Source organism: Mustela nivalis (genome assembly GCF_964662115.1).
Source record: "Mustela nivalis genome assembly, chromosome: 10".
NCBI lineage: Eukaryota > Metazoa > Chordata > Mammalia > Carnivora > Mustelidae > Mustela > Mustela nivalis.
Genome location: NC_139029.1, coordinates 47,276,667 through 47,301,561, shown reverse-complemented (window position 1 = coordinate 47,301,561; position 24,895 = coordinate 47,276,667). Strand labels below are relative to the sequence as shown.

General features: G+C 37.8%; 1 long non-coding RNA gene across 4 annotated transcripts in view; it reads left to right on the top strand.

Annotated features, from left to right (window-relative positions):
* Positions 1 to 8,266, top strand: part of LOC309842890 — a 256,676-nt gene extending 248,410 nt beyond the window's left edge. For 2 of the 4 annotated variants that reach the window (XR_014299825.1, XR_014299827.1), the window contains 2 exons: positions 2,208 to 2,327; positions 7,868 to 8,266. This is a non-coding gene — a long non-coding RNA (uncharacterized lncRNA). The remainder of the gene's footprint in view (positions 1 to 2,207; positions 2,328 to 7,867) is intronic. The other 2 variants (XR_014299824.1, XR_014299826.1) reach the window with 1 other exon arrangement.
* The last annotated feature ends 16,629 nt before the right edge of the window (positions 8,267 to 24,895 follow it).

Below are 24,895 nucleotides of genomic sequence, written 5' to 3'. Positions count from 1 at the left end.
AGCAACATGGGGGGTCTGGGGGGTAGGAAAAGAATAAATGAAGCAAGATGGGAACAGGAGGGAGACAAACCATTGGAGAATCTTTTTCTTTTTTTAAAAGATTTTATTTATTTATTTGACAGAGATGACAAGCAGACAGAGAAGCAGGCAGAGAGGTGGGGGGGAAGCAGGCTCCCTGCTGAGCAGAGAGCCCAATGTGGGGCTCAATTCCAGGACCCTGAGATCATGACCCACACCGAAGGCAGAAGCTTTAACCCACTGAGCCACCCAGGCGCCCCACCATAGGAGAATCTTAATCTCACAAAACAAACTGAGGGTTGCCAGGGGGAGGGAGATAGGGAGAGGTGGTGGGGTTATGGACATTGGGGAGGGTATGTGCTATGGTGAGTGCTGTGAAGTATGTAAACCTGGTGATTCACAGACCTGTACCCCTGGGGCTAATAATACAATGTATGTTTATAAAAAAATTTAAAAAATTATAAGAAAAATAAAATAAAATAAATGCTATTTCTTTTTTAATAGGGATGCATGACTCTGTAGATTGCTTTGGGTAATATGGACATTGTGATAATTGTAATTTTTCCAATCCTTGGGCATGGAATATCTTTCCATTTGTTTGTGTCATCTTCAATTTTTTTCATGAGTGTTTTATAGTTTTCAGAATACAGTTCTTTCATTTCTTTGGTTAAGTTTACTCCTAGGTATTTTATTCTTTTTGATGCAATTGTAAATGGTGTTGTTTTTTAATGTCTCTTTCTGCAACTTTGTTGTTAGTGTATAAAAATATTATTGATTTCTGGGTATTAGTTTTGTGTCCTGCCACTTTATTGAATTTGTTTATTACTTATAGTGGTTTTATTGCTGGAATCTTTAGGATTTTCTATGTATTGAATGATGTCATCTGTGAATAGTGACAATTTAACTTCTCTTTTACCAATATGGATACATTTTATTTCTTTGTCTTGTCTGATTGCTGTGGCTAGGACTTCTAGTATTATGTTGAATAAAAGTGGTGAGAGTGAACATCCTTGTATTGTTCTTGACCCCAGAGGGAAACCTCAATTTTCACGATTGAAGGTGACGTTAGTTGTGGGGTTTTCATATATTGTCTGTATTTTGTTGAAGTATCCTCTTTCTAACCCAGTTTTGTTGAGAGTTTTATCATGAATAGTTGTTGAATCTTGTCAAATGGTTTTTCTGCATCTATTGAGATGACCAAAGATTTTTATCTTTTGTTGATTTGTTTTATGACATTGACTGATTTGTGAATATTGAACCATCCTTGCATCCCAGGAATAAATCCCACCTGATCATGATGAATAATTTTTTTAATGTATTGCTGTGTATGGTTTGACACACAAATTTTTTCAGGGTTGAGAGTTTTTACATCTATATCATCAGGGATATTGATCTATAGGCTTCTTTTTTCTTTTCTTTTTTTTTTAATGTGATGTCTTTGTATCAGGGTATCATGATTTGGTATCAAGGTAATGCTCATAGAATATTCTGGGAAGCTCCCCTTTCTCTTATATTTTTTGGAATAGCTTGAGGAGAATAAGTATTAACTCTTCCCTAAGTATCTGATAGAATTCATCTGTGAGTCCATCTGGTCTGGGACTTTATTTTTTGGTAGTTTTTTGATTACCAGTTCAATTTTGTTACTTGTAATTGTTCTATTCCAATTTTATATTTCTTCCTGATTTAGAATGTTGGATGTGTCCAGAAACCTGTGCATTTCTTTCTAGGTTGTCCAGTTTGTTGACATATAATTTTTCATAGTATTCTCTTATATTCTTTGTATTTCCAAGCTACCATTTGCTACTTTTTCTTTCTTTACTTAGGTGTTTCTATAGGTTGGTGAAATAGCTACTTGTAAAGTTGAAGGAATGGTCTTGTATATGTTGACCCCTTATGTAGATCAGGTATGCTTGGTTACTTTGTCTGATGGCTGGCTATAGCTGTAGCTGTAACTGTATATGCTAGTTAGTCTTTTAAACCACAGCTTTTTTACAAGAAGAATACATTTTAAAGAATATATTTTAATAAAAGAAAAAAGAAAGTGATAAGAAAAGGAAAAAAAGAACAAAGAAAAAAAAGAATAAAAAGAAAAGAAAAAATCAAAACAAGGCAAAATTTAAAAAGTAAAAAATAAAATAAATCAGTAAAAATTTTAAAAGAAAAAATGCAGTTTGTCTTCTCTGTCTCAGTACAACAAGGCAGCTGGTGTGAGCTTGTGGACCTTTGACTCATTGCAGTCATAAGCCTCTCAAGATGACTAGATCTTCCCACCATGGTATCCAGACCCTGCTCTGGTCCAGGCTTCCAAGGTAGGGTGGAAATGTAAACTCTGTAGTTCCCTAGTCCCTCTGACCTGTAGTGCTTCCCCACAGCTCCTCTGTCATTTGGTCTCTTTTTTAAAATGCTAGTGTTGTTTCTTTTATATGCTAGTTGCTATATGTTGGTTGCATATGCTAGTTTATAAGCTAGTTGCTAGATATTCTTTTAAGCCCCAGGTTTTTTCCTGTGTCCAAGGACAGAGAAATCTGTTCTTGGTCCCTTAGGTTTTTTGTTTGTTTGTTTGTTTGTTTGTTTTTTGTTTTTGTTTTTTTAATAAACATATAATATATTATTAGCCCCAGGGGTACAGGTCTGTGAATCACCAGGTTTACACACTGCACAGCACTCATCATAGCACACACCCTTCCCAATGTCCATAACCCAACCACGCTCTCCCTACACCCCACCCCGCCCCCCTCAGTTCAGTTTGTTTCATGACATTAAGAGTCTCTTATGGTTTGTCTTCCTCTCGGTCCCTCAGTTTTATCCCTCTCTAATGTTGATAGTAGCATTACTGTGTTTCTGTCTCTCTTGATGTTCTCTTGTTGTTCACTCTGTCTTTGGTTGTTCAGTGACTGTTCAGGCAGCCCTCAGTTCTTCTTTAGGAGGAATTGTTCTATTATAGATACAATTTGATGTGTTCTATGGAGGAGGTGGTTTTAGAGTCTGATTTGAAAAATATAATATTTGAAATAGTGACTCAGTGGAACTTATAAAACAAATTAGACATAGCTGAGCAGAGAATTAACAAGTTAGATTATACATCTGAAGCAGCATTAAGAGAAAAAGAACTTTGTCTCTTAACAAATATATGGGTAGAATGATCTACCCATAGGGAGAGAAAATAAATGGGTAGAATGAGATCTAACAAACATTTAATTAGAGAAAGAGAGAGAGAATAGGAAGAGAAAAATTTAAAGGAATTATGGCTGGTAATTTTCCAGAACTTACAAATGATAAAACCCCTTAAATTCAAGAAGCCTAATTAATTTCAAACAGGATAAATAAAAAATCTACAACTAGACACATGATGGTGAAACCGGGGTGAAATTTATATCATGTAAAATTTCAGATCATTAAAGATTGAGACAATAGCAGGCAGATGATAAAAAAAAGATCACCTACAAAACCGTACTAATTAGGCTGTCATCTGACTTATGAATAGCAACAATGGAAACTGAAGATGGAGAATGATATCTTCCATATGCCAAAGGAAAATACTTGTCAACTCCGAACTGTATAACCAATGAAGCTACCTTTTAATAATAAAAGCAAAGTAAAGTTACTTTCAAACAAAATTGAGTTTACTAACATATTCTTATTACGGGAAATTCTGAATTATGAACTTCGGGGAGGCAGAAGTTATCTCATATCAAAGGTTTAAGACATAATGTGGAGTTTAAGGGGTAAGAAAGGAATAAATGAAATAAGATGGGATTAGGAGGGAAACAAACATAAGAGACTCAATCTCACAAAACAAACTGAGGGTTGCCGGGGAGACGCAGGTAGGGAGAGGGTAGTTGGGTTATGGACATTGGGGAAGGTATGTGCTATGGTGAGTGCTGTGAAGTGTGTAAACCTGGTGATTCATAGACCTATACCCCTTGGGCTAATAATACATTGCATGTTAATAAAAAAATTAAAAATTAAAAAAAGTCATGTGGAATGATAAGATAGCTAAATGAATGATAAATGAATGATAAAGAAGATAGCTAAATGAATAAATATTGATTTGAAAGCAAAAATGATTTAGTGTGATTAAAATAAAATAATGCAAAATGAAAAGACATGGCAACAATATCATACACAAATAAGAAAGAGCATAATGTATTGATAATAGTAGGACTTGGGTAAATTAAGTATGCATGTTAAATAATATATAGTAGAGCAAAAAAAAAGAGAAAAATTATCAATCTAAAAAATGAGTTAAAAAAAGAAAAAGAAACATAAAATTCCAGGTCAAAGACAAAGTGCGCAGTAATGTTGTAGTAATAAATTCAGATAATTCATTATTATGATAAATGTAAATGAACTGTACTCTGAAAGACAAAGATTATGAGGATAGCTATATTAACAAACTCAAGATAAATGGGATTTACAAGAGCCATATCTAGATATACAGACATGAAGGAATGAAAGTTAAGGGATGGAAAAAGATAAAAGATAAATCAACAGGTGGTGGGTATTAAGTGCATGGAGCACTGGGTGTGGTGCAAAAACAATGAATACTGTTACGCTGAAAAGAAATAAAAAAAGATATGGAAATAGTTCTCTAATAGTCTTACTTCATTAATGACATTTGACAAAAATCACTTGCTTCAAATTGCACTGGGCTCTAGATTTAAATATGCTCTCTATATGTGCATCTAGCCAATGATTTCTTTCTTTTTTTTTTTTCTTAAGATTTTATTCATTCATTAGAGAGAGGGAGAAAGAGAAAGTGGCAGGCAGAGGGAGAGGGAGAAGTGGACTCCCCACTGAGCAGGGAGTCCCATGCGGGGCTCTGTCCCAGGACCCTGGGATCATGATCTGAGCTGAAGGCAGACACTTAATGGACTGAGCCATTCAGGTGACCTGGCCAACTTTTCTTAATGTGACTATTGACTCCTTTCCCTATGATATAGTGCTATGGGCTATCTTGGTATAATAGCACCTGGTGTGGCACAGAGATTTTCCTTCAAGTGCTTACAGGGAAGGGCTTCTGTTAACATTATTTTGGTGAATGGTCCTGCCACTGGGGTGGCATTCATATTTTCTTAATTCATGAATTAAATCTTAATTCACATTATTACTTGAGCCTTACTTCAGGGAGTTTAATGTAGTATTTTCATGTAGGCTGTTTAGGAAAATGTTTTAAGAATGGGGCATTTTGGAGATTTTGGAATTATCTAGTAGTGACAGGTTTTTTTTGTTTTTTGTTTTTGTTTTGTAAGAAGCACTCCATAATCGGGGAATTTTTTTTTTTTCCATTTTCAGTCCCTGATATTCTTAGTCCAGTTAAGTGGAAGTCACTGTGTTTTTGCTTTGCATGGTTCCTGAGTCAAGTCTACTAGCTCCCCATCGCCTCTGTGTATATGAGGAAATGGAGTATATTAGGCTGAGGAATGGTTACTAGGCATTTAGCTAGACTCAATTAGTAGATTGAGGGACTTATTTCTACACGTCTGTCTTATACAGGATGTGATTCAGGTTCATGCCTCAACAAAATGAGAAATGTTTTGTGCTAGAAACTTTGCAGGTTTATTATGAATAGGTGAAAAAATGCTAATTTTATATATGTTAAGTTTCTACTGACACTTTGCTGATTCTGTTTTGACTGTTATGTCACATGTCCTATTAGAGTTCTGAATGATTTCTCTAATTCTCCTTCCTTCAATTAATTTCACACATGCCCACCATGTTAATTTCCTATAGCAAAGTTCTAAATATGACACCTTTGCTCAGAAACCTCCCACTGTTGCTTGGTGCTAAAGGAAAATAGTCAAACTACTTATCTCAGTCTACAGACCCTTTGTTAACTGATTAGTCACTCTTTCCAAAAACTTTTTTCCCCACTATTCCTCTTTTTCATTCTTAATTCTCTCTGTCAAAGTTAATATTTGTATTTCATATACATTCTATGTTTCCTGCTTATTTGTCATTGCACATGTGCCTTCTGCCTAGAGTGCCCTTACTCTCATTTCCATAACAATCATTTTTTGGCTCTTAGTAAATACTAGGAAAATAATCCTCAGGCATTATTATATATAAGTAGAGAGTGACTGAATATTATAGTCAACTCATCAGGGTCACAGTGGACAAATCTAACAAAGCAGTCTCTTTAGAGAATTCCCCATTAACCAGTTTGGTCATTCCTAGATGTGTAGGATACTGCCTTAGAGTCTAGCTGTGTGTGTTTGTGTTTATGTTTGTGTGTAGGTGTGTATTTCTGTATGTGTGTGAGAGAGAAGAGAGATAGCTTGGGCACACATGTGTGCACTTGTAGACATTTCACCGAGACCGAGCATCTTTCCTCTGTAATGTCTGTTTTTTAATGGGTGATACAAAAGATAGGTCCGGATGTCATATTTTTTCTCTGATCAAGAGGTTTCACCTAAAGCTCTAGAAAGAAAGGTGAAATAAACTCTTGTTTGTACCATTTTATGTGTACACAGGAGATTTGTTGACTACTGTAGATAGGGTGGAGAAGTTCAACATCATAGGGTCTGAAGACCTTAGTGGCCAACTCCAAAGAAAATGTCCTTTGAAATAAGTACATTTTGGTAAGTAAGTGATCTCCTATCGATCAGGTCTCTTTTGTCTAAACTACTTTTTATTGGTGACTTAATCCTAGTACACAAACCAGTGAGAAATACTGGTCAGCACATTGTGAGATTTCAGGTTTGGGTGATCTAGGTGATCCATTGATCATGTGGACTAGTGTGATTTCCATATTTTTTTTCCCATAGATTCTTAGATGAGGTTTCTTAAAAATGCCTTATAGACCATGTGAGAGGCAAGGAAGAGACTGTTATGGACAGAACTATAACCCTCCAAAATCCATGTGTCAAAGCTCTAACTACAATGTTAATGTATTTGGAGATAGGGCCAATAAGGAGGTAATTAAGATTAAATAAGGTCATAAAGGTGGGCCCAACTTTACTAGGACTGATGTCCTATAGAAAGAAGAAGAGATGCCAGTAGTGTACAGGCACAGAGAAAGTCCATGAGAGGATGCTGGTGAGAATGTAATCATATGGAAGTGAAGGAGAGAATTCTCACCATAAACTAACCCAGCTGGCACTCTGATCTTGGATCAAGAATTGGGAGAAAATAAATTTCTGTTATTTAAGCCATCCAGTCTATGATATTCTACTATGAAAGCCCTAGCAGATGAATGCAGAGCCAAAGTAAACAAATTTGGTCTCTGAAGTCCCATTTAAACTGAATTTACTTTGCTCCTGCTTTTTATATATTAGAGTTTTACATAAGAATGATTTCTTTCATTCTTTTCCTTCTTTCTTTCTTTCCCTCTTTCTTCTTTAAGATTTTATTTATTTGAGAGAGAGAACATGATGGGGGGAGGGACAAGGGAGGGAAAAAGCAGACTCCCTGCTGAGCAGGGGGTTCTGATGCGGGGCTCAATGCCAGGATCCTGGGATCACAACTTGAGCTGTTGGCAAACACTTAACTGACTGAACCACCCAGGTGCCCCTCTTTCTTTCTTTTTTTTTTTAAATAAATATTTTGCTGTTAAAAATTTAGGCAGGTAAGTATATTATGGACCAATTTATTCATGTATTTGTAATGGAAGCATTTCTTCCTGATCCTATATTATATCTCTGATCAGAATGGTTCCATTGGGGGGGTGCCTGGGATCATGCCCTGCATGGGGTCCTCTGCTCAGCGGGGAGCCTGCTTCCACCTCTTTCTCTGCTCCTCCTCCAGCTTGTGCTAATTTTCACTCACTCTCTGTCTCTCAAATAAATACATTAAAACCTAAAGAAAAAAAAAAGGATGGTTTCATTGGGCTTCTTCTCTTGTCTTTCAGGACACATGGACGACCATACCATTGGAATATTAATTACTTTGATGACAGAAAGAAGATCTTTATGATTTAATCTAGCCTTATGCTATGGACTGAATGTATGTGTACTTTCAAAATTCATACGTTGAAATCTTAACTTCCAATGACACACAAGTGGGAACTTTGGGAATAATTGGGTTTAGATGAGGTCATGATGGTGAAGTCCTCATGATGCTGTTAGTGTCCTTATAAGAACAGATCAGAAAGCTAGTTCCCTGTCTAGTTACAGCAAGCCATGTGAAGCCATAGCAAGAAGACTGAGAGCTAGCAATGGCTCTCACCAGGAACTGAATCAGCTGGCACTTTGGAGTTGGACTTCTAGACTTCTGAACTGTGAGCAATAAATTTCTGTTATTTAAGCCATATAGTCTGTGTTATTTTGTTATAGCAGCTTGAGCTGACCAAGGCACTAACTATCTCACCCCATTCTGTAATTATGTGCAGATATGTACTTAATAGTATTAAATGTGTAAGTAAATTTCATTCCAGCCCATTCAAAATGACCTCTTGAGCCTCCTTGACAATTTACAAACCTATGCTAGAAATCCTTTAGTAACAGAAAGTGTACTAGAGTGCAGGTTTTAAAAAAAATCCTTAAGGACTTCCATGAAGAGTTTACATTTTCTTAAATAGTTTTAACCATTTGATTTCCATATAAATTCCTATGTCCCCTTCTATTGCCTAGATTATTCTCTATTACAAGATTTTACAAAGGGAATATTTACCTGCCATGAGTGATAAATTAGAATTAACTAGCTATTACTGGACACCATTCCTACTCATTTCCTACTACAGACATACCTCATTTTATTATGTTTCACAGATATTGTGTTGTGGTTTTTTTTGTTTTGTTTTGTTTTGTTTGTTTTTTACATGTTGAAGGTTTGTGGCAACCTTGCCTAGAGCAAGTCTATTGGCACTGTTTTTCCAACAGAGTTTGCTCACTTCATGTCTCTGTGTCACATTTGAATAATTCCTGATATATTCCAAACTTTTTCATTACTACTATATTTGTTATGGTGATCTGTAATCAGTAATTATGACTCATGAAAGCTCAGAAGACGGTTAGTATTTTTTTAGCAATAATATATTTTTAAATTAAGGTATATACACTATTTTCAAAGACACAATACTCTTGCATGCTTGATGGACTACCATATTGTGTAAACATAGCAACATAACTTCATATGTGCCAGGAGATTCATTTGACTTGCTTTTTTGAGATATTTGCTTTATTACAGTACCTGGAACTGAACTTGCATTATCACCTCAGTTGTAAAGTCTATATTAATATAACTGCCTATATTAATATAAAATATAATATAACTGCCTATATTAATATAAAAACTACTTGAAGGGAGGCTTCATTTTATAATCTCCATTGATCTTTGCACTATCCTGTGAGGTTGGCTATGGTATTTTCATTTTTCCTATGAGGAAACTAGAACACAAGGAGTTAAAAGTAACTAAAATGATAATGATAATAAGAAGGGCATTTAAGTTTTGAATTATACATTTTATTCCATATCATTTCCTTTGCTTTTTATGTGTTTAACCTACGTAAAAAATAAAAGCCAGAGAAACATATATTAATAGGACGAATAGTCAGATATGAATCCGTATGGTCAATTGTAATCAGGTCCAGATGGTTAGTGCTCTGAGCTACTAGAGACCCCATTTGATGCCCCAGTTACCTACCATCACCACGATTACGATGGGCATCAGCCGACACTTAATAAAGGAGACAGCATAATTTAGTGGAAAGAACATGGGCTTTGAAATCTGTCCCAGAACCAGTTTTCAGCTCTGCCACTTACTAGCTGTGAGATGCGGAACAAATGAAGAGTTAACTTCTCTGAATCCTCATCTCCATGTATGTAAAATGTGAATAATAGTAGTATCTATCTTATGAGGAATAAATGAGATAACAAATAGACAAACATTTAAGATTGTCCTTGACACAGAGCAGGCACATTGTAGGAATTCAGTAAAGGTTAGTTGAATCTGAATTGTAATGTTACCCATAAACACAAATTAATGTAAAATTCAATCTTTCCCTCATCAAAGTTTACCAGCTAATTGGTGAAATACTGAAGAATGGCAGCATAAAGGCAGCAAAAGCCAAGGGCCAAGTGAACAAAACCATGGCATGACAGTGGGGGAAGGTATTCTTTAGGTCTAGGGCGGGGGCGGGGGGGGGTGACAGTTGAGTCTTCTGAGAATCAAGCTTCTGAAGCAAGGCAGCTCTTTTTTTAGATAGACTGGGAGGAAGGAGCGTGCATGAAGCAGAAAAGGAGAAGTGACAATAAGAGAAGCGTGTATGGTTGTATATGGGAAAAAGTTGATGACTATGGGCAGACTGAAGATACTGCAAGGTGGTTTGTGTATTGTGCTTTGCAGTGTAAAAAATCTGTTGTTAATGTGAGCTTTCTTCAGACCTAAGAGAAGGAGGGGATGAATTTTACTATCTCCCTTTAAAGAACAGATAAAGATGAAAGAGAAATTTTGAGAAGCAAGTTGACCTAGCTTTACTGTGTAGTAGAGTGGGCTCTCAACTCTAATCTGCTATCTCCCAAAATTTACAAAAGTGACAGGGAGCAGAACAAGGCTTCTTAATAGGAAGTTACAGAAAAATTTATGACCTTGAATGACAATGATAGGGGTTTGGGATTTTTATTTTGCAGACATAGAAAACCACAAAAGCTTGTGACCAAGTGCTATGCAAAGGAATATTTTTGAAAATTTGTCTGGCAGCATGAGTACAGGTGGATGTCTATTCCTCAGACAAGACAGTGTTTTTTTCTAGAATCTATCTAAGACCATTGTCCAAATGAATTTTAGGCCAAAGAAGGCTCTCTCCTTTATGCCATCTTGGAGAAAGCCCTCTTAATCAGGGAAATGGAGCTATTAGCACACTGGCAGCCTTTTCTGTTCTGCATTTTAAATTGTTAATTCAATTTATTTCTGGATAAAATATCTATGTAAATCAAACCAGTTTGCAAAACTGACAGCCTCATGAAAAAAATATCGGGGGGGAAAGATCATATGCATGACTAAGCTATATTTTAATTTAAGCAAGTGTTCTGATTAAAACATAAAGGGAATGAAAATGGCATAATGGGAACATCATAACTCACTGAATTGGGGTCAGGTTCCTCTCCCCAGATAGCACCAATGCAATACAATGAGGCATTGGGTTTGGAAGAAAGACTGAGGTTTTGGAACGGGTCAGATCTGGGTTCAGATCTTAAATGTAAGTTCCACAAGGTCACGAGTATTTTGCCCTCTGTTGTATCTCCAGTCCCTAAGACAGTATCTGACTCAGAGAAGGTACTGTATGAATATTTGCCAAAATTAAATGAAATAACTCTGCCTTATCAATTACCATTTGGAAGATATCAGATAAGTGTCTTCACCCTACTGCACCTGTATTTCTCATCTGTAAAAGAGAAATAATAGTATTTACTTTATAAAATTATTGTAAGGGTTAAGAACAGTGAAAGTAAGCAAGACAGGGACTTGTGAAATGGGATGGTCTAGATACTTATTTCTGAACCCTGGTCGTAACCTGGGATTTCTTTTTCATGTGTTTCCCAGCATGCTTTGCTGGGCTGAGGCATTGTCTTAAAGAGCGTTGAGCCAGACTTAATTTAGGTTTTTATCTTTCTCATGGATTAGCAGAGCACTTTTACTAGTAGATGCTCAATTTGTTGACATTAAAATTTCTAGGATTGTAAACTTTAAACCAAATTATTCTGACTTAGCAACTTATTTAGAAAGATGATAGATGTCCACATAGTAGACATTTTTTTTAATAAAAATTATTCTATGACCTTTCCCACTAAGACATACAGTATTCTTTTATCTCATCTTTTTAAACCCTACAACAGAGTCCCTTCTAAATTATTCCCATCTAGAAGATGAGGAAATAGACCTGCAGAAATCAAGTAACAAGCTCACAGTCACACATTAAATAAACAGCAGAGCTGACATTTGAACCAGGACTTTTGGGTTCAATGCCGCTGTACTTTATAGAAATATTCCATATACATTTGTTGATTGAATTAATGGGCAGAGCCCTGTCATGCCAGGCTTTAACTTTCCTTCAGTCACAGGATGTTCTTTCAGTTCCCGCCATGAAGATATTAAAAACAAGGACACTGGCTTTGGTTCAGTTGCTAAAAGCATGTGTAGTCTGGAACTGTTAGGTTTTTGCTAGACTCTTTGTAAGTATGTATCAATCTTACAAGAGCAAGGGCATTCTTTCAATTTATTATGTACTCTCCCTTCCACCCAAAGAAAGAGAAATGAAATAAAATATAATGAAAAGGCCAAGGAAAAGAGGGTATGAATTCAATGTTCATAACAGTGGAAGCTAACATTTATTATTTACCAATTATGTAACAGGCCTTGTGCTATGTGCTCCACATACATTATTTCACAAAGGCCCTTTGTGGGCATATTGTTGTCCTTAAGTTGTAAAATAAGAAACTGCTCAGAGGGGCGCCTGGGTGGCTCAGTGGGTTAAGCCTTTGCCTTTGGCTCAGGTCCTGGTCTTAGGGTCCTGGATCAAGCCCCATATCGGGCTCTCTGCTCAGCAGGGAGCCTGCTTCCCTTCCTCTCTTCCTGCTGCTCTGCCTACCTGTGATCTCTCTCTCTCTCTCTGTTAAATAAATAACTAAAATCTTTAAAAAAAAAAAAAAAAAGAAACTGCTCAGAATGTTCCACTGGGTTCTTGTCTCACTTAAGATAGTGCCAAATGTTCTTACCATGGCTCACAAAGCCCTCCATGACCAATCTGATAATCATAAATTGAGTGTAAGAAACACAATATGATGAGTGAGATTAACACCTATAACGTTTATACTACTGCAAGTACTGGGTGTCAGTGGAACTGCATAGGAATATGATGGTCTCCGTACTTCTGTCCAATGTGTGGAAATCTCCTTCAGTTCAGGCTCCAGCCAGGGGAGAGAACAAGCGGTGGCAAACCTTTCCATCTTGGTGGTGCTGTTTGAGAAAACTCAAACAGAAAGAGGTAGAGTGTTGCCCTCCCATGGCACAGAGTACAGGGAGAAAATGGGGCAGCCAGGTGACAATACCAAGTTGCAGTCACTGTTGGGGGCACAAATGAGGGTACAGGCTTCCTTAAAGGTACTTTGATTAAAAAACAAACAAACAAACAAACAATATAAAGTCTTCAGTTAAAATAGAGAATGAATGGTTCTCAAGAGGAAGCCCTTCTCAAGGCACCTGGGTTGAACCTCTGCCTTCTACTTGGGTTGTGGTTTCGGGGTCCTGGGATCGAACCCCACATTGGGCTCTCTGCTCAGCGGGGAGCCTGTTTCCCTCTCTCTCTCTATCTACCTCCCTGCCTACTTGTGATCTCTCTCTCTCGGTGTCAAATAAATAAATAAAATATTAAAAAAAAAAAAGAGAAAGGCCTTCTCATGGGTTCAAGAGACAGAAGGACGACTTGTCACTGTGGAAGGCTGGCATCGTTGGGGACATCAGTTTCACCGACAAGAGGATCCACGTCGTTAACTTGGGACTGGTGATCCTGGTGAAGCTCGACTTGAGTTCAGTTTACTCCTACCTTCTTTGATGGCTGTGGAGGGAAGGGAAAGTGGAGCTTGCCGAGACTCCTTATAAAACCGTGCTTACCGGGGCGCCTGGGTGGCTCAGTGGTTTAAGCCTCTGCCTTTGGCTCAGGTCATGATCTCGGGGTCCTGGGATCGAGCCCCGCGTCAGGCTCTCTGTTCAGTGGGGAGCCTGCTTCCCCCTCTCTCTCTGCCTGCCTCTCTGTCTACTTGTGATCTCTGTCTGTCTATCAAATAAGTAAATAAAAATCTTTAAAAAAAAAAAAAAACCGTGCTTACCTGACCCTCCACTTGGATAAATGAGAGACTTATGGGCCATGTTTCGTGAGGCCTCCTCTGTGCAGGACCAAGGACGGTGCCAGGTGGTCATCAGTTCTGTGTGTGGCCTTACCAGCAGCTCTCTGCTCCTATCCTTTACCCACTTCTGACAGGTAGAAAGCAAATTTGCATAACAAACTGTTTAAACATTCAATTTTGATCCACCTTCAAGGCACTCTTTGTCCTCAGCAGTTCTAATGGTTAGTGACCCCTTCAAAATCAACATCATTTGTCAAATCAAATTAGGCTTGTTACTAACTGCAAAGCAGTGACATTCATCTTTTTGATGCTTTCAAACCAATCGGAGGTAAAGTTCTCTTATGGAATCGGGTTTGGTATACTGAACGAGTCACTTCCTCAATGAGGCAATTGTCAGAAAAATAGGAGACTTAGCTTGAAGGTAAATATTGTTGGGTCACTTGAAATGTATGCAGATTTGACATTTCCCTTCTGATTAGCATGTCTACACATTAAAGGGGTTTTTTTTGTATGTCATATTGGATAGTTCAGATGCCAGGGTAATGTCAGTGAACACTTCAAAGAAACTTTATTTTGCTCCTGCTTAAGAAAGTGGGAGGATTAAGGGAGAAACTTCAGGTAGAAACCTTATTTGGAGTGAAACATGGAGTGAATAAAGGATATTCAGAATAAAAATACAGTGCTGGGAAGGGAGGTAACATTATTTAATGTGTGCTGGTGTCCGGTGTGTGTGTGTGTGTGTGTGTGTGTGTGTGTGTATACGTGTACTAATTTAATCCTTTTAGGGATTATGATCCTCTCTGAATAAATGAGATGAAGCTTAATGTCAAACAGAATAGCAGAGCTGGAACTTCAAATTCACTCTGATGCCAAAGACGATGCTTCTTTCACTGTAGCATGATACCTCTTTAAAACGTGAAATAGTCTACCTAGCCCTGACAGGAAACATTAAATGAAAGTATTAATTGCTCCCTATGCCTCCTGGCTTTGTCCTTAGTTTGCAGATATAGAATGAGAAACTCAGGGCCTTTCCTGGTCCAGCCTCTTCCTTTAATCAAAAATAAAATAAATAAGTGAGTATTTAGTTTCTACTTGAATACTTCCAGTGGCCAGGAGCTCAGGATTTCACCATTCATCCATGTCTATATTTATTACCATACTCTTTCTTTTTTTTTTTTTTTTTAAAGATTTTATTTATTTGACAGAGAGAGATCACAAGTAGGCAGAGAGGCAGGCAGAGAGAAAGGAGGAAACAGGCTCCCCACTGAACAGAGAGCCCGATGCGGGGCTCAATCTCAGAACCCTGAGATCAGGACCTGAGCTGAAGGCAGAGGCTTTAACCCACTGAGCCACCCAGGGGCTCCCCTATTCCCATAATCTTATGTTTATTTATGTATCAAGATCTCATGACCTTCCATGCTTTGAGGTAAAATCGTATCTATATCTCATTATGATTTTAGAGTATTTGCTCTGTTAGATACTCTGCTGTCTTTCATTTATGATATTTTGATCATCACAATATGCCAGTAAGATATGTCCCTACTTTATGGAAGAAGAACTTGAACTTAAGAGGCTAAGTAACTTGCCCAAACCATGTAAATACTCAGAATGATACCAGGATATTTATAATTTCAAAATGTTTTATCAAGTAGCCAATGTCTGGGTATCACTGCCACAAATGACTACAAATAAGTCACTTTATCTTTTTGCAAGCATTTGAAGAAAATTAGCATTCTTGTGACTTTACATTATCATATATATGTCAATAACTTGATCTTGACCTTTCTCTGAGCTGCAGACATATTTATTTCACTGGCCACTTGTTATTTTCACTTGACATTTCAAATTTCACCTGTCCTATCATAAACCTTTGATTTTTTTTCACCAAAGTCATCTTCATCACAGTTAATGGCACTGCCTATTCAGTTGCTTAAGTTCACATCTTAAAATATTTCCATGATTCTTTCTTTCTCAACCCCTCATTGCTAAGTCCAAAATATATCCTGACTCTGTATACTTCTATCCTCTCCAACATTGCACTAGGTCAAGATGTCATCATCTCTCACCTGGGCCACTGTAAGAGCTCCAGACTTTTTCTTTGACTAGATTTTTGAGCTTATGCAATCTATAATCTTTTCTCTTCAAGGCTCTTAGAGTGAATCTCCTAAAATTATGTCAAGCCACTTTCCTGCTTAATGCCCTCAGTGATGTCTCATTACATTTAAAAAAGCAATGCAGACTTCTTATTGTGTCCTACAAAAGTGACATGTTTTGTCTATTGCTAGAATCCATCTGTATCACTTTTCTCCTCTCTCATTCAAGACAGCTTCATGAGTCTTTCTTCTGGTTCTTGACCACTGAATATGTTTACTTCCAGGGGATTTACCCTTCTTATTCTTTGAGCCTGGACACTTTTTCACCTCTAGTTCCTCCTTAACATGTAGGATTCAGCAAAGAGAAGCCATTCCTGACCACCTAGCTAAAGAAACTACTTAAAAGTATTCTTCAAAGAGCTGGAGCAAATAATCCAGAAATTTGTATGGAATCAGAAGAGACCCCGGATCGCTAAGGAAATGTTGATAAACAAAAATAAAACTGGGGGCATCACGTTACCTGATTTCAAGCTTTATTACAAAGCTGTGGTCACCAAGACAGCATGGTATTGGCATAAAAACAGACACATAGACAAGTGGAACAGAGTAGAGAGCCCAGGTGTGGACCCTCAACTCTATGGTCAATTAATCTTTGACAAAACAGGAAAAAAATATACAGTGGAAAAAAGACAGTCTCTTCAATAAATGGTGCAGGGAAAACTGGACAGCTATATGTAGAAGAATGAAATTCAACCATTCTCTTACACCGTACACAAAGATAAACTCAAAATGGATAAAAGACCTCAATGTGAGACAGGAATCCGTCAGAATCCTAGAGGAGAACATAGGCAGTAATCTCTTCGCTATCAGCCACAGCATCTTCTTTCAAGATATGTCTCCAAAGGCAAAGGAAACAAAAGCGAAAATAAACTTTTGGGACTTCATCAAAATCAAAGCTTCTGCACAGCAAAGGAAACAATCAAAAAAACAAAGAGGCAACCCATGGAATGGGAGAAGATATTTGCAAATGACAGTACAGACAAAAGGTTGATATCAGGGATCTATAATGAACTCCTCAAACTCAACACACACGAAACAGGCAATCATATCAAAAAATGGGCAGAAGATATGAATAGACACTTCTCCAATGAAGACATACAAATGGCTATCAGACACATGAAAAATGTTCATCATCACTAGCCCTCAGGGAGATTCAAATTAAAACCACATTGAGACATCACCTTACACCAGTTAGAATGGCCAAAATTAACAAGACAGGAAACAACATGTGTTGGAGGGGATGTGGAGAAAGGGGAACCCTCTTACACTGTTGGTGGGAATGCAGGTTGGTGCAGCCTCTTTGGAGAAGAGTGTGGAGATTCCTCAAGAAATTAAAAATAGGGGGCGCCTGGGTGGCTCAGTCTGTTAAGCGACGGCCTTCGGCTTGGGTCATGATCCCAGGGTCCTGGGATCGAGCCCCACATCGGACTCCCTGCTCAGCAGGGAGTCTGCTTTTCCCTCTGCCTACTGCTCTGCCTACTTGCACTCTCTATCTGTCAAATAAATAAATACATTAAAAAAAAAAGAAATTAAAAATAGAATTTCCCTATGACCCTGCCACTGCACTCCTGGGTATTTACTCCAAAGATACGGATGTAGTGAAAAGAAGGGCCATCTGTACCCCAATGTTTATAGCAGCAATGGCCATGGTTGCCAAACTCTGGAAACAACCAAGATGCCCTTCAACGGACGAATGGATAAGGAAGATGTGATCCATGTACACTATGGAGTATTATGCCTCCATCAGAAAGGATGAATACCCAACTTTTGTAGCAACATGGACAGGACTGGAAGAGATTATGCTGAGTGAAATCAGCCAAGCAGAGAGAGTCAATTATCATATGGTTTCACTTATTTGTGGAGCATAACAAATAGCATGGAGGACATGGGAGTTAGAGAGGAGAAGAGAGTTGGGGTAAATTGGAAGGGGAGGTGAATCATGAGAGACTATGGACTCTGAAAAACAATCTGAGGGGTTTGAAGTGGCGGGGGGTGGTGGGAGGTTGGGGTACCAATGGTGGGTATTATAGAGGGCACGGATTGCATGGAGCACTGGGTGTGGTGAAAAAATAATGAATACTGTTATGCTGAAAATAAATAAATTTAATTTAAAAAAGCAATATATCACTTTTATTAAATAATCTCATTCTATTTCTCACATGACTCTTATCTAAATAAAATTATCATCTTTGTTTACTATCCAATTTTCTTCAATAGAATATAGAGTCCACAGGAGTACCCCCAAGTGCCTATAACAATATATAGTGCATTGTTCTCACTTAATAAATGTTTCTTAAAAGAATACTGTTTCTCTCCTTAATCCTTTCTTTTTCAGGCTCTTTTCCTAGTCTCTCAAATGCTTAGTGAAATATACTATGTAGTATGGTGCAAATTCGTTAACTATAACTTGTTCTGTGGTCACAATCTATTCCAGCCAACTTGATATATACTTTCTTGGAGCAGAAACTAATCTTCACCTTTCTTTGAAAGCTTCCTATGTGTTTAGTACAATATTGTGTACATAGTGGCTATTGAATAAATGTTGATGAATGGACTACATAATGGGCTTTTGGCTCCATACATCAAGATTTTCTTGAAGGACAGATAATTACTTCTACTTTATATCTGACATTTTAATATAACTGGTCGTGGTCATTATCTTTTGGAATTGCATCCTAGTCAATTCCTTTAAAAAAAAAAAAGAAGAAAATAAGGCAAAATTACCTTGTGAGCAATCCACAATTGGATTTGCATTTAAAAATTGCTGAGTGAGCAATCCTGCCTGATGGCCAAATGAAATTAATCTCTTGTAACCCAAGGTCTCATCTATTTGGGGGGTGGGGGCTGGACTTTCTAAATGGTAAAAATCATCTCTCCCATTATTTATATTTATAGGGTGTTCACAATATTCTCTTACCATGTTAGCCAGTGGAAATATAAAGGTTATTAAGATACTGTCCCTATTCCTGATGAGCTCTCTGTCTCTAGCTTACATGATCAAGGTCCCTATCCAGGCTGCATACTGCTCAGAAGTGTTTCACATCCCTGATGAATGGTTAGGCTAGGTATCCACATTAGTAATGGTTTATTTCTGTACTGGACATCGTGGTCAGTCTGACCTAATGGAGTCAGTTTCTCTTTCTTCGATGTTTGAACTGAAGGAAGAAACACTGAAGGAGTTGGCCTCTGAGTTATGTAAATGGTAGAACACAGGTGTCCATGAACTCATGCAGCTCTGGTCCTTGGGAAGGCCTCACTCCTGACCTCCTGAGACCTGATTTTTCAGTTTTGTTTTTGTATTTTAGTGAGGCCTTAAGAGAATTCGAGTAGTCATCTGTTTCTTGAAAAAAAAAAATCCAAGAGAAACAGTTCTGGAGATGAGGAGACATATACACCCAATATACACCCAAACTTATGCTTCAGTGTGATCCGTGCTAGGGTAGAAGTTTGGGCTGGCTAATCTGTAGGCAGAGAGGAAGTGCCTTAAACCTGACCTAAGAGGGTCTGAGAAAACTTGCAGGAAGCATTATCTAGACCAAGTTATGACAAGTAATAATTATCCTGGTGAAAAATGGTAGAGAGGAAAAAGGGAAGTTTATGTAGCATGAAAGAATCTGGGGAACTATAAAGAAGTAGGTATATTTTGGGAAATGCAGGTTTTGTCTTATTTGAGTTCAAAGTATAAGGTGAAGAAGTGGCAAGGAAAACATCTGGACAAGTCCATAGAAGCCAGACCATGGAACGTCTTTCATAAGATGCTAAGGAGTTTGGGCTTTGCCTTGTAGGTTTCTAAACTGCTACATGACTGGTTTTGATCCTTTCTCTGTGAAGATACAAACTATATCCTTAGGCAGCTTGTAGCTACTTCATGACTCTTTTTAAAGAGTGACCCAATGCAAACTTACAGAAAGAAACACATGGCATGTAGACAGAAGCCAAGATTCAAAATCAGTAGTCCAGATTTTAAGCCTCTGTTCATTTGCCCTCCACTGAGTCATATTGTAAAAGGAATCTAATTTCCCTGAGCCTCTGTTTCCTTGCCAATAATATGGAAGTTATAAAATATCTGCCTTCCCGGTTGTAGTTAGAACCAACACATGCATTTTTAGGTAGGGTGCCATAGAGTTAGTTTCAAATCTTTACAGGCAGCATCTCAATAAATTGCAAGCATTTTTTGAGGCAGATATTATTGTCTCCTCATTCAAACGGAAAAACTCAGTTTCAAAGAGGTAACATGTCTGCTCGGTTTTAGCCAGCTAGATGAGGAGCTGATACTCAGAATCATATCTTAAATCTATTTAATCTTAAATCTATTGCTCTTTCCTCAATCCATGGCTCCTTGATGATAGAGAAGCAAATGAGAATTTTAAAAATAAACATTTTAAGTAAAATATGTTGTACACATACTAGTTGTTGTCCTGCAGTAGGGGAGGTCAATGTCTGAGGAACTCTTAGCTCTTTTTGGAGGGTTTCTGTCACTCAAGTGCCCAGTGTCTTTTTGGGCTTCTTGTAGACAAAATCTTTCCACATATCCTGAGGTCCCACATAGGCTACTTAACCAAGGTGTCACCAGGGCCCATGATCCTCACTGACTACCTATCCAAATTGACTGTTCTTGGTGTTTTATTTCATTACCTATAAATTTACCAGACTAATTGACTTATCCTAAAGTATAAAAGACTTTTGCTTATTTTATTGTCCCTGCATTGCATATTTTCTTTGAAACAGGTTCCCTAAATACCCATTCCTTAATCCAACCTTTCTTAAAGTTGTTCTTAGGAATATTGATGTAAGGAGATATTCCATTAAAAAAGGATTCTTTTTTTAAAGTTTTTTTTTGTTTTGTTTTTAGATCTTATTTATTTATTTATCTGAGAGAGAAAGAGAATATGAGCAGGGGGAGTGTCAGGGAGAAGGAGAAGCAGGATCCAGCTGAGCAGAGAGCCCTATGGGACTTTATCCAAGGACCCTGGGATCATGACCTGAGCTGAGGCAGATGCTTAACTGAGCCACCCAGGTGCCCCCATTAGAAAAGGATTCTTGATTCTTTATTTGTGGTGAGCGTAGCATAATGTGTAGACTTATTGAATCACTATGCTATACTTCTGAAACTAACGTAATGTATATCAACTGTACTTAAAAATATAAAAAAGAAAAAAGAATTCTTTGGAATCACTATTGGATAACCTATGAAAGGCTCTGAGGAGTCCTGCAGATTACTAAAAAAAGACAAAAACCAGAAACATTACTTTTTCTAACTTAGTGATTCCCCTTTACTTGACTATGAGTTCTCTTTTTATGAGTTACCTGTTAATGTCTCCTCAAATTAACACTGGGTAGAACATACTCTGGGAAACAGTGCCTTAATAGAAAACTGTCTTTGTGGAAATCCTGGCATTATATTGCCTGCAAGGGTGATTTTGTGAGAGTAGCATCATATGAGTGTATCTCTCAAAATACAATATACTGGCATCATTCTCAGTGGTTTTATGGGACTTAAAGATTATATAGTTGGGGGGGATGCTCTCTAAGAAAAAGAAAAAAAATTATGAGCCCAAATTAGGTTTTAGAAATGACTTGTGTAAGTGAAGAACCCTACAGCTTAAGTTCCATCACCTTTATCATTAATGCATGAAGAATTGGTCTTTTTCAAATTAATGTAAGCCCAGCCTGGCTTGTTTTCATGTAGTAAGTGAATGAATAGTAGACCTGGTTACAGAAAGCTTATGTTTTTGTCCAGAATTGCTCACTTTACTTCCACTTACTAGATTCTTTGAAATTGGATGAGTTATTTTATTTCTCATCCTCATGGGCTTTATTTATTTATTTTTTTAAATGGGGTGATAATTGTCCTATTGGTGAGGAAGAATCATTTTGAAGAGATAATTAAGGGGAAAGCATTTTTTTTTTTTTTTGTAAATAGCCATGTTGCTTTATACAAATATAGGTTATGATTCTGGTGAATGCTTAATTCTAAGTACTACACATATGTTAACAATCATTAATATTATCACTGACATGTCAAATAAAAAACAAATCTGGACTTAACTAAAAAAGAGGCTCTATTCCAAAAGAATACTGCAACAAGGAAATTGAGACTGTTTTACAAATGCTTTGACCATAATGCTTTGACCATAAGATCTACAAATATCTCAGACAGAAAAGGAATTTTCTTTTATAGGGAGGAGTATACACCACCAAGTTCAGCTGATTCTCTGGAGGGCGATTAAGGAAGGGTTGTTCCAAGTTCCATGCTCAGTGATGAGCTGAAGTTCAGAGACCTGGGGAAAAGAAGGAACTCTGAATAAAGTTTGCTCCTATCAAGTTATGAGCATTTTATCCAGACTGGTCAGTGGAAAGAAATAGTTAAGCTGATCATAAATCATACAAAGAATGGGATTTGGAGGGTCTAAGTCTGGTCTTGTTAAAAGTAACCAAAGGAGTCATCCACAGGTCATATGTAAGTCATGTAGGGAAGGGTGATTCTTTGCATTAAGAGATTTTGGGGGATATAAAAGGGGAGAAAGGAGATTTCTTGGCCATTGTATTTCTTTTCTTTTTTTTTTTTTAAGATTTTATTTATTTGACAGAGAGAGATCACAAGTAGGCAGAGAGGCAGGCAGAGAGAGAGAAGGGGGGAAGCAAACTCCCTGCTGAGCAGAGAGCCCGATGCGGGACTCGATCCCAGGACCCTGAGATCATGACCTGAGGGGAAGGCAGAGGCTGTAACCCACTGAACCACCCAGGCACCTGGCCATTTTATTTCTGTCTGCACTGTTTGTGCAGGAGCATAAAGCTTAGGTAATGTTTAACATTGTCAAATGTCACCATTATGATTGTTTTTCTAGTGTTTGATTAGTCATTCAAAATACAATATCTTTGATTAGTCATTCAAAATACAGTATCTTTGGGCAAATTGCTTAATTTTTCAGAGCTTCAGTTTTCGCATCAGCAAAGTGGGGATAATTAGAATAGCAACAGTTTGTTCACTAAGATGCCGTGAAACTTGAATGACCTAATGATAATACTAACACCTTATAGCTATAAATATTATAGAAATGTTATTTGTTATATTTTATTATCATTATTAGTGGTTCTATGGGCTCTGTCACTACATCTTTGTTGTGGTCAAAGTTGTTGTTTTTCTCCTACTTTTTTTTAAAAAAAAGAATTTGTTTGAGATAGAGAGTGAGGGAGAAAGCATGAATAGGGGGACAGAGTGGGGCACCTAGGTGGCTCAGTGGGTTAAAGCCTCAGCCTTCAGCTCAGGTCATGGTCTCAGGGTCCTGGGATGGAGTCCCACATTAGGCTCTCTGCTCAGCAGGGAGGCTTCTTCCTCCTCTCTCTCTGCCTTCCTCTCTGCCTACTTGTGATCTCTGTCTGTCAAAATAAATAAATAAATAAAGTCTTTACAAAAGAAAACAAACCAGGGGGACAAGGAAGAGGGAAAAGCAGACTTCCCACTGAGCAGGGAACCCCACACAGGGCTCGATCCCAGGGCCCTGGAATCATGACCTGCGCCAAAGGCAGATGCTTAACCTTTGAGCCATCCAGGTGCCCCCTTCTTCTTCCATTTTAATAAGGATAAATAGGCAACACAAGGGGGACGGCATCAGACTTCATAAAATGAATATCAAGTGCAATGCTCACCAATAAAATCCCAAGATGTGTAGTGTCCTCATATTACAAAGAAGGAAACCGAGGCTCATTGAAGTCTGTGTGCGGAATCTCCGCAGTTCACAAGTGATGAAAAGAGATGCTACAGATTTAGAAGTGTTGGACTTGATTCTGTTTCTCACCAAGTGCATGGAACATGAATGGGTCCTGGGCAGTTAAAAGGTCCCATCTATCGGAAGTGGGCTTCATATGGAAGAGGGGGATATATATGAATGGAGAAAGGGGCACCTCAGCTACAAATGCATGTGAATAATTGATTTTTATTTTATTCTGGAAGCAATGAGATTGTTCTCTGATATAGTTTTGTTTGAAAAAGGCAAAGAAAATGATAAAGAGAGAGAGAGAGAGAGACCCAACCCATCAAGCCCATATTGCAATTTGGCTGCCAGCTATCTTTTTTTTTTTTTTTTTAAATAAAATAGAAATGTTCGGTTGTAGTTTTTTTTTTTTTTTCTTTTTTTTTTCCCCCTTTTGGAGAGATACAGGAATTGCAAAGAGAGTGCCAGACAGCACTAGCATATGCTTATTTTTCTAACTCAATGTGGGCAGCCTTTCTTAAACATTTTGTATAAATATATTTATTCTCCCACTGAGACCTTGCCTGCCAGGTTCAGGAACAACTGAGTAAGCAGATGAGTTATAAACCGAGGAAAGAAAAGGAGGGATTGCTATGGAAATGCTGATGGCCCCTTTATTCCAGCTGAGTACCTTGCCCCAGTGTAATAAATTAGTAGTTGATGCGTTGATGATAAATCTATAGTGGTTTTCATATTCAAAGTAAAAGATATTTTACTCTGTCTTTGCTGGAGATGTAGTCGGAAAGCAAGGAAATGTTGACATCCGGTGGGCAGGATTGAAAAAAAACACACATACAAAAACCCTTTGGTGTGCAACCCACATTTGCAAGCTGTCTGCATTTCTTGTATTGGCCTCAGCTTTGACAAATGTAAAAAAGTCACTAATATTTTGACACTCTCCCTGCCCAAGTCTGATACCAGCTGGCTGCGAAGCCACAGACGCATTGTTCTGCTGGATTTTAAAGACTGGGCTCCAGCCAAAGGACTGGACTGGATCCATTCATTCATTTTCAAGATTGAAGTTGCAGCTTAACTGTAATGACCATTTCTCAACTCAATCTGGAAACCTCTTCCAAACCCAACAGATGCCTGAGAGGCAAATGTGCATTTGGATTGGAAACCACTCTCCCGGATAAAGAAACAAAAGGTGATCTTTGACTCTGAAAGCAATTCCTTGTTTTGAAAGCA